Below are 10,588 nucleotides of genomic sequence, written 5' to 3'. Positions count from 1 at the left end.
ATAAACACCATGTGTGAATGTTTTTCCTTTGCCTCCCAGGACACTGGGAGGCAGAGCATTTGGGTGAATGGCCACTAAGGGCAGAAATGTCTGCTCTAACAAGTGCTTGCTGGTGTGGCTGTGGCTGTTTTGTCTTTTCTTCTGTACCCCAAGACTTGTTTTAAACTTTCCCAGGTAGAAACATAAATACTGGACTGTGTGTAATAAAGATGGATCCTGCTGGAAGAAGCAGTGGTCTCTGTTGGTTTTTTTCCAAGCTGTTGCATTGGCTTTATCACTCATCCTTTCAAATGTCTGGCATTGATTTCTCAGTGGCAGACAGCAGCCTGGATGAAATGTTGCTCTGGCCTTGCTGGAGATCAACACTATCCTGCAAGAACAGACTTTCATGTTTTGAAGAAATGCCCATTTTATCCAAGTGTGTATGGTTTACACTTATGGTTCCCACATGGAGCTACTAGGAGGAAAACCAGAAAGGAAACAAGCATCTTCTGGAGTCAGCTTTTTGTTTTCTTAGCACACTGACTGTAGTGTGTCTATTAAACTATTTCTTGCAAAACCACAGGGTATTGTGAAATTTTGAGCTGAAGGAGATCAGTAGAAAGACTCCAGGGAATGTAAATCAGGCTTAAAATAATGTAATTTTTGGATTGTGGCAAGACTCTGAGAGGAAATTCCAGAAAGATATTTTAAAGTTTAAAAAGTGTTCCCTAAGATTTCAAGAGGTCCAAGGGCAGTGAGGGATGAAGTGCTGTACCCACAGCCAGCTCTTCCTCTAGGCAGACCTCAGGAAGGAACATCTACATTTTGATTTATAAAGTCAGTCCTCCTCAGGCAACTCAAGACTTAATACTAGGCATAAACAACATTTGTAACCATTATCTTACAAAACTAAACCAGTATCAAATGATTGATTTTGTTGTTTACAACATAGATACAATGCTCATTCCTAGGTGTGAGAACTTGAACTGCATTAGAAAACATAAAATAAATGTCCTTATTTTCTTTTTTTTTCTTTCCAGTCTTTAAAAATTGGTTACTAATAGATCTTTCTGTCCTTTTCCTACCTCCTTTCAAACAATGGCCCATCCAAGGGCATCTCTGAGCTACAGCTGCTGTTACCTGCAAGAGAATGCATAACAGGCTTCACCTCCAGGCATCACCTTGGAAACGGCAGAGCGGCTTTGTGCAGTGTCCAGGGGAGAGTGGGATGCTCTGCAGAGAATGAAAAGGCATTGCCCTTCTCCAAAGAGCTCTCAGTCTGTTTTATGGCAGCAACAGTCCCAGGTGGAGGCAGATTGAGGTGGGCTGATGCTGGCCATTGTCAGCCTTGACTGCAGAGCCCTGGGCACGGTGGGGTCAGAGCAGTTTGGGGCACAGCTCGTGGCACCCAGGCCTGGGCTGCTGTTTCAGGACCTGTGTGAGTGTCAGTGGTGCAGGGCTGGTGAGCACATCTCTCAGTGTCTCTTTTGTTATGGCAAGGAGGAGTCTTTGCACTGCGTCAAAATGTTCTGCATTGTGCAGGGAGCCTCTGGCCACTGCAGCAACATTACTCTGATTACAGGGAGTTGCATCGTGCTAAAATAAATCACATCCTCCACTGGCTGATGTCACTGTGGAAAGGAATGGCCTCACTGCCTGCAAATCTGTGGCTCTTAATAGACAAAATGTATGCATACATGGAAATGGTGTATTTATAAAAGACAAAGCAGAAAACCAATAGCATGTAGAAAAAAAAAATAGGTGAGTGACACAGACACTTACAGAGCTGTAGAATGAAGTCAGGCTGTTGTTTCTATCTTCTTTTAATCACATTTTATCCCAACAGCCCAGTATTGTCACACACCCTCACCCTGGGCACATGGAATAGCTCTGCTGGCTGCTGGAGTCAGCTGCAAAGTCTCCTGTGACATTTTGGCCACCCCAGGGATCCCTTCCAACACATTGCCATAAATAAAACCAAGTAAAGGCATGGGAAGGCACCTGTAGCATAGGTCAGCATTTGTCCTGCTACAAACAAAGGGGAATCCTGCTTGTTTTATCTCATTACTAGGGAATCTGGCAAGAACTATCCTGTGCTGGGGGAGATGCCCTGTGCTGAGGGAGTGTTGCAGCCTTCAATGACATGAAAGCCACATGTGCTCTGTGTTTATCATGAACTGAGCTGCTCTTTGTCATTTTTACACTGCAAAACACAGTATTGGGGATTCTGGTGAGACTGAAGCTGGAAAAAAAGGCAGAAGGGCAGCAGAGAGTGTGTGGCCAAGGGTCAGAAGGAGCAAGCAGTAATTGTCTCCACCTTGTCAGCTAGCTGTGATATTTGTACACACCTTTATTTCTAAAGGTGATATGGAGGTGCTGTAAGAATAATGAGCTCTTCAGCTTGCAGGCAGAAGGATGCTTTTACTAAAGGTGAGACATACTGACAATGCTCCTGACACTGAAAAGACATTTACCTTCATGCTTGGTCTTGATGAGACAGGAAAGTCCCCTGGGTAAAAGGTGGAGAGGCTGCACCTGGAGGGGAAATCAAGCTTTTCCCTGCTCATTGCTTTCACTGTCCACCTTGAGAGCTCACATCATGCTGCCTTCAACACTCAGCACTGCCAGCTGCCCAAAGAGCGAGGCAATGCCTCCTGGTGCCAGTGGCCATACAAAACCCAATGCACAATTTTCACAATGGATGGAGGCAGACGGGACTCAGGACTTTGGGCACAATTTTGTGGAGATAAAACCAGGAGAATCTGTCACCAGCTGATGTTCCAGGGCTGTGTGTGTGGGGGTGGTCCTTCTGCATCTCCATCAGGCTCAGAGGAAAGATGTGGCCACGCTGAGCAGTTTGGCAGCCAGGCAGGATGGCTACAAACCATAAAGCAGACAGGTTAATTTACTACCTTAACTCTTGAAGGCTGCCTCAGGCTGAGAAAATCAAATCTTCACAGAGAGTGAAGCAAGCAAAAAAACCACAAACATCTGTCTTTGGTGCTGCTAAGAGTCTGGGAAAAGAAGCTCACCTGCATCTCAAGATGATGGAGGCACCAACAGGGCTTTGGGCTTTGGGCTTTGGGAAGTGATTGCTTGTCACAGTGGGAATGAACTGAAAACCATTAATTAGCATTGTAATTGGGGAAAACAGAACTCTATTATATGAACAAGGGCAAATCACCCTTTTTATTTATAAATGTTTAGGTTTTTCAGCAGAAGGCCTGAGCTTGAAGATGTGCAACCATGCAAAACCTCCCAACTGCTTTGACAAAGCCAGGATTTCCTTCCCTTACAGTGACCATAAATGGGGGGAAAAAAGAGAAGGTGGGTGTTTAGTGTTGCCTGGACTTGCTGAGAAAGAGCAGGAGGTTACATTTGTTTGTATGTCTTCTAAGCAATAATTTTAAAGAAAATTTTTAACCTTTTTTTTTTTTTTTTTAAGAAAGAGGTTTCATCCCTTGTTCTGAGGGAGCATGGATGAGCTCACATGTCTTGCAGTGAGGCATTTTCAGATTGCCACAACACTTAACTCTCTGCACAGACCTGCAAAAGTGCTTTGCTCATGAGCTGATTTTGCACATGGGCAGCATACGGTGAAAGAAAGGGCGACTCAAAACCTCCACATTTTTCCTGGTCCCCTCTGTCTTTTGTTCTTCTGCTTGAATTGCATTTTCTGTACCATCTTCTCCTGCTTTCTGCTAACACACCCTCACCCCTTCCCCTCTTGGCTGCCAAAGAAGCTTGATGGAGGCTTTTCAGGAGACCCTCACCACAGCTGAAGTCCAAGAAACATCTCCAAAAATCCATGTCTTCTCAAAGAAGAAGAAACATCTCTCAAATCATCCATGAAACATCTCTCAAAATCCATGTCCATGAAACATCTCTCAAAATCCATGTCTTCTCGTGGGACACTCACCTGCTCTCCCTGCCCAAGTCCCAGCTCTTCCTGACTTGCAGCTCTGTGAGGTCGTGTTCTGGCCTTTTTTTGGGGTATGTCTTCCACAGCTTCTGTGTTTCTTTCATTTACAAGGATAACAGGAGGAACACACTGAAAAAACTCACCATGCTAACTAGGCCAAGCCTATGAGACTTCTTGCAGTTTAACAGTACCAGGGGAAGCATTTTCCAGTTTTATGCAGAACTTGACAAATGGTCAATGATTTTTTTCTATGCCATTGAAATTCCACTGGCTTTTTATATGATGTTAATGTTGTGTTTTTTAAGAGAAAATGAGGGTTTAGTTCAACTATGGCAGATTTTTTACAGAGCAATCTACTTTATAGATGGGATTTATATGGTTCTTGCAGTAAGGCATCATGACAGGCTCAGAAAGAAGATTTGCCCCATGAGTTTTATTTCCATTTAATTCTTGGGAAACTGAACCCAAGGAGGTTAAATAGAAGGTGGGAATCATGGAGGGCATTGGGCAGAAAGGAAACTTCACCCATCTCTGTACTTCCTAAACCAGAGCACAAGCAGCATCTGTGGGTGACCCAGGTTAGATCAATTTCTAAAGGGCATCCTCAGGAGAAAGTCTCCTTCCAAGAAACACATTTCTGGCAGCCCTTCCCCTACCAGCTTTCTAAGCTTTCAAGCTGCCAAAAATGAATTGCTCTCTTTGACAAAGCTTTAGAATTAATTCAGGCTGAATCTGCTGCCCCTTCTGGATTTGAGTTATTATCCATTATTTTCATCTACGATGCATTTGGCTACCACACACTTTTAAATTAAAACATTTTTCCACTTTTTGTTTCTTTTGCACTTTGAAGAAAATAAAATTGCTTGAAACGTAGAGAGGTAACCCTTCTTTGAGAAGTGCAGGATATTCAAGTAAATCTTTAGCAGAGAGTATTCCTCACAGCAGCAAGTTATTTTACTGAAGCATATGATGTGGTTGTTTTATATATCATTTATTTGCAGACATATAATGAAATATCTCTTCTTTGTTCAGTCTGTTTCCAATTTAGTCACCAAGAAATAAAATAATTAGGAAAATACACCCATGTCTTATCTGGCACAACAGCAGTGCCATATTTTTAATCTGGAATGAGATGACTAGAAGTGCTTCATTAGCTGGAGACAGGGAGCTGTTATATGGCCTATGGAAGCTGAAATGTGATAGAAATAAATGTAAATAAAGTTATCATAACCAAACCCAACAGTAGCCTGTATCCCTTGACTTCAGTTGGCATGAATTATCGACAATAATGTAGACATTTTAAAAGGGGGAAGAGAAAATTTATCATTTCTCAGTCAGCCTTGACTCAATTAGCCAGGATGGGAAGAATTTATGCTTGAAAAACGATTTCTGATTATTTAAAGTTGCAGGGCTTCTCACTGTTGTTCTGAATAATTTGGGAAACATCCTGGAGGGCTTTGGAACAAGTGGGAAAAGGACTTGTGAAGAAGAGAAAGGAGGGAGGAAGGGGAGGGAGGGAAGGAAGGAGGAAGGCAGGCAGGAAGGCAGGCAGGAAGGCAGGCAGGAAGGCAGGAAGGTGCTCCTTTTGTGCCCCAGCTGTGTTTACAAGCTGTCTGTTGATGTTCACTGTAATGGGTTGGGCTGTGTGAGGTGCTGTGTTTGCAATGCCCAGTCTTTCCTTGTTTCACCCTTTTCACAAACAAATGGCACATGGTTGATGGTACAAGGCACTCTCTGAATGTGGATGCTTTAAAAGTCCTGGTTTTCTCTGAGATTAAAAATAATGGTATGCTCAAAGATGTGTGCTAAATGTTCCTTTTTATTTCATGTACAAGTCAGTTCACATGAAATTTCTACTACTTCAAAATAAATAAATAGATAGATCAATAGATAATCTACAAAAGCCCCAAAACCCAGCAACTGTAGCCTTCTGCTAATGGTTTGTGCCCTGGAACAGTGTACATTAAAAAGCCCATTTCTGCTGAAGCTTTTGATAGTGCACTTGACAACTCTGATACTGAAGTGGCACAGAAAATGCCTCTGCCAGCCTTGCTAATGCACAAACTGCTTCCTTGCACTTACAGAAATGCCTCTTGCAAGCACATACTGTGCAAACATGTCAGTGTTTATTAAATCTGGGGCTGAGATGTGGAACGGCCTCAGTTTCCTCTGATACCAAGGCAGATGATGTTCCACTCCCTGCAGGAACAGCTCTTAGCTGGTAAATAGTGCTATATTCTCATTCTTCCTCAAGTAAATTCCTTTTCTCTAGCAATCTCACACTCTTGGAGTGATGCCAGCCTTATCCAAATGTGACTTGCCCTTTGGGGAATTTCTTTGAATAATTTCTCTTGTAGGGATGAGAGAAGCTGAGAATTATGGCACCCTGTATTCATATAAATACCATGAAATGGTTGTTTACAGAGAACTGTTTATCAATCCAGCAAAAAGCCCCACTGTGCAAATGATGTGAATTGATTAGAATAACAGGTAACTCTTAAAGCACCTGCAGCTGAAATCCAGACATATTCATACTTGCTGCTATGAGATTTCTGGTGCTTGGCATCTCTTTGGAACACATCATTATATTAATTGTTCATTTTTCTGAGGATTAAAAGACCAGGTTTGGATTTTAGGAGACAAGATGAAAATGATTCAACAATGTGGGGGCACACCCAGTCAGTTGCAATAATCTCATCAAATATTTAAGTTGAAGTACAGATGCTTATTGTGGTAAGAAAGTTGGTCTGGACTGGAATTTCACAGCTGGTTTTGGTATCTTTGAGTTTGAACCAAAATTTGCCCCCAGCACCCCAGGTCTGGAGACATCTCTGCAAGGCCACCTCTAAATCTCAGTCTCCATGGAAATAGGCTGCTCTGTGAAGAGTGGAAATGAAGTTTCCCATGGGGTTGGACTCTGCATTTTCACAGTCCTTCCCTATCCTTCCCAGCTCTCTCATTTCCTCTCCGCCTGGCCAGGCAAGAGGCAGCATCTTTTATGCTGTGCTGACATGGGCTGATTGGCCACTGAGTTCTTGCCTCCCTGATAAGGGATTGGAAGTGTTTTCCCTTGGTGGGACTACCCTGGGATGTGAAAGCTAATATGAGCCTGAAACTCATAGAATGGCATACCTGTCATCACTGCCTCTGTCAAATGGGACTGAAAGTGATTGGTGGATTAAAAAATTCTTAATTGGGTCACTGAGATAAGGTGGTAGCATTGGTTTGGTTTCCTTTTCCCACTACAGCTGTGAACAGCTTCTAGAAATTACTTTCCTAGCTTCTTTTGTTTTTTAGTGCTTAAACTTGTATGCTCTTTTGCAGACCAAAACCCCACTCCAGACATGGGCTCTGTCTGCTGTGTGGCACTATGTGAACCAGGTTAAACTTGTGTCAGGGGTAAAAGCAGCAAAGTTTAGTTTTGGTGCTGTGTCCTCCACTGAGTCATGCAGCTGAAGCCTCATGGTTTGGGGGTCAGGGTCTGCATCACAGCTTAGAGTGCAAAGAGGACAGGCTCATGAGGGCTTGACCCCATTCCTGTAAAACAGATAGAGGCTGTAGATGGATCTCTTCTGTCTCAGACTCTGCTCAGAAATGGGGACTGCCACACTACAGAAGACCTGGGGAAGAGAGGCAAAGGTCAAGAACAGGAAACACAGGATTATCAGCTTCACCTGAGTTCCTGCTACTCTCTTTGAGCAGGGCACCATAAAAAGCAGTGCCATAACAAACAGTGCCATGTGACCAAATGCCCTTTGTTACTTGGTATTTTTTAAGGTTGGGGCCAGACATCTTCTGGAAAACATCCAGAAACTGATTGGGGGCATCACAATAATAAGTGAAATGTTAAGGATTTGTTGAAGGTGGTCTGGTAAACTTGGTTTGTCCAGGCTTTAAAGCAACACCTAGAGCATCCTAAGGCCCAGTTCTCCACCTTGTTTTGTCAGGATGGACAAAAGATGCTGACTGAGACTGCTGTTAATTCCCCATGGGCTTGCTGGTGTGGAGATGTTCCTATCTAGGACTTTGTCTCTCCTGACATCCAAGAAAGATGATGCAAACCCATAAACCCCCTCACTGTTACTCTGGGCTCAACTACTTTACAAATGTCAATTAAAATTCATGAACTGGATTGCTCAGAGATGAACAGAGGCAAACAGGAAATTTTTATCCTTTTTCTCTGTTGAGTTTCTTAGACATAGGGTGGAAACTTGGGTAATCCATGAGCTCTGTCTCTTCATGTTATGAAGAGATCTGCTAATAAAATGACAATTCAGTCATAGGGAAAAATAAGTTATTGAAGAAACAGCTGACAGAAGAGCAATGGGATACTATTTTTTCCCCCATGATCATAAATTTAAAAGCCAAAGCAGAAAGATAAACAGTAAGAAAGATTCATAGCTTGCCTTGTTCATTTTGATAATGTTAAAAAGCTCCAGATGAAAAGAGTGCAAAAGCAGAACATGTTTCTTTTGGTACAACTCACAAAGAAATTGGACATGTGCTTGTAGGTGCTAATGGCTGCCAGGAGGCAGGTTCTGATCTTTCAGCTGTCATACTCTGGATTAAAACTGATGGATGGATTTGGCATCTTTTAAAAGGTGAAATGAAAGGGTCAAAAGAGCCCCAGACCTTGTTATAAAGCAGTTGCTGGAAACAGGAGGAAGACTCCTAGAATAATTTGAACCTGACATGTGGAACCAACCAAAAATGCTGGGAGACCTCTCAGTGAATGGCTGCCAATGCTTCATCTTAAGGGTTGGTGAGAAGAAAAGGCAGGGAAATGGAACATCCCTGGTGATTGTGGCCTTCAGAGGGAGTGGAAAGCCTGGGCTCCTGAAGGCAGGGAGCTGGCTGGGCAGGCAGGACTGGAAACTGTGAGCAAGGAAGCTGCTGCTGTATTTTCTTGCTGCACAGGGACTCTGTGAAAAGAGAAGATCACACTATGAAAATATCCTCTTCAGTCCCCCAGCACACCATCAAAGCTCTGAATGTGTAGTTAACACCTATTCTGAAAGGTGGAAATTGGATTTTCTTCCCAAATGCTAGCTGAGAGACCAAACATCATTCCCTGTACACTTTATTTCAAGGGTTTGAAAGCGTCTGAGGGCAGACTTGTCCAAGCTGCTCTGCTTCAATTTGAGCTGCTGCTGGAATTGCTGATAGGAGGACATCCTCCAGCTGTGCCAGTGACCTGCAGCCACAGCCTTTCCCTCACAGAGGGGGAACCTCCTGCTCTAGTTAGGAAAAACTGGAACCAGTACAGTCTTACCTGCTGTCTTAGTACTGATGTGCAAAACATCTATTTGTTTCGCAAAGGCAACAAGGGGACAGCAAAGTTGCTTTTTTAATGCAGAAAAAGCAAAGAATTTCATTATGTAAAATGCCAGCTGGCAGAGAAGCAACATTACATGACATAACCCGTATTTCAGTGGCCAGAATTAGGTAATTCTTTATACAATGCAGGTTATGTTTCAAAAGGCATTCTTCAGAATAGGCTGAAAGAGTCTACTCTAAATGGGGAAAAAATGAGAATCAAAGTAATGTTTGGAAAAAAGTTGCTGAATTAAGATCAGTTCAGTAGAGATTCATTCCTATGGTAAGAAATTCACCTTTGTTCAGTTTTTTACTGTTATTTGGAAAGACAAAAAATATTTTCTTGCTTTTTTGCTTCTGCACAACACAGGAGCCTTTCAGCACAGGCACTGAGAACAAGAAGCCAGGAATCACACATCTTCCCAGCTACAGCAAGCACCAAGTCGAGGCTCCCCTTGGGACACTGTTCTCATGGTGGATGCCCTGGAATAAGTCTGACTTTCTGCAAGACCTCTGTGCTTATGGCTTTAAAAAACACATAGTTCAAGGACCAGAAGGTTGTCTAGGAAAAAATTCAAGAACCATAAAGTCAAAGGGGTCATAAACGGGTCCTGAAATGAAGTTTTATTATTCAGCATGTGAGATTCCTTTTATTTTGCTCTAAACCTCTTCAGCATTAGATAAAGTCTTCTCAGCTGAGGCATCTGGCTGTGAAACAAATTCCAGAGGAGATTGGGTGAAACTAATTTTGGCCATCTAAAAGAAAAGCTGCAGTCTTTTGCTTTACAGAAAGCCTTGCTGGGAGAATGATGCTGCTTTCATTATTCTTCAGTTTAGTCCCACCAAGCAACCAGAAACTCTCTCAACCAAAGCCAATAAATTGATAGCCTCACCCAGAGAACATTTACTTTCTTTGAAAAGGAGGGAGTGCCTAGAGTCCATGGCTGTCCAGGAGCTTGCTGTCAATATCCATCATTCCTGAAAGGAGCTCAGATACTCTGGAATTGGGTGTGAGAAGTGCAGGTAAGGTGATTAAAAGACAGTCAGTGTACACATATGCTGTGATGCTGCACACTTATGTATAAATACATCCTTCCCTATACCTTCCCACCTGCATTTCACTCTCCTGTAGAGGAAAATGAACTTCTATTAAAATGGCACCTTTTGGACAGCAAAGACAAATTCGTGCCAGTTGCTGAAGTTGTCCAGACTGGACCCAACTCACATAGAATTCTACTGTCTCCCATAGGCTTGGGCAAGGGGCATTACTGGCAAATTCTGCAGCCTAGTAAGGCTCTGATTATCTGATTACTATCTGCTATTGGTTGTTTGAGCTGGCAGCAATGAAATAACAAAGAGAAGTCTGAG

Source organism: Molothrus ater, chromosome 4 (assembly GCF_012460135.2).
Source record: "Molothrus ater isolate BHLD 08-10-18 breed brown headed cowbird chromosome 4, BPBGC_Mater_1.1, whole genome shotgun sequence".
In the NCBI taxonomy this organism is placed as follows: domain Eukaryota; kingdom Metazoa; phylum Chordata; class Aves; order Passeriformes; family Icteridae; genus Molothrus; species Molothrus ater.
This window is presented reverse-complemented; position numbering follows the sequence as displayed.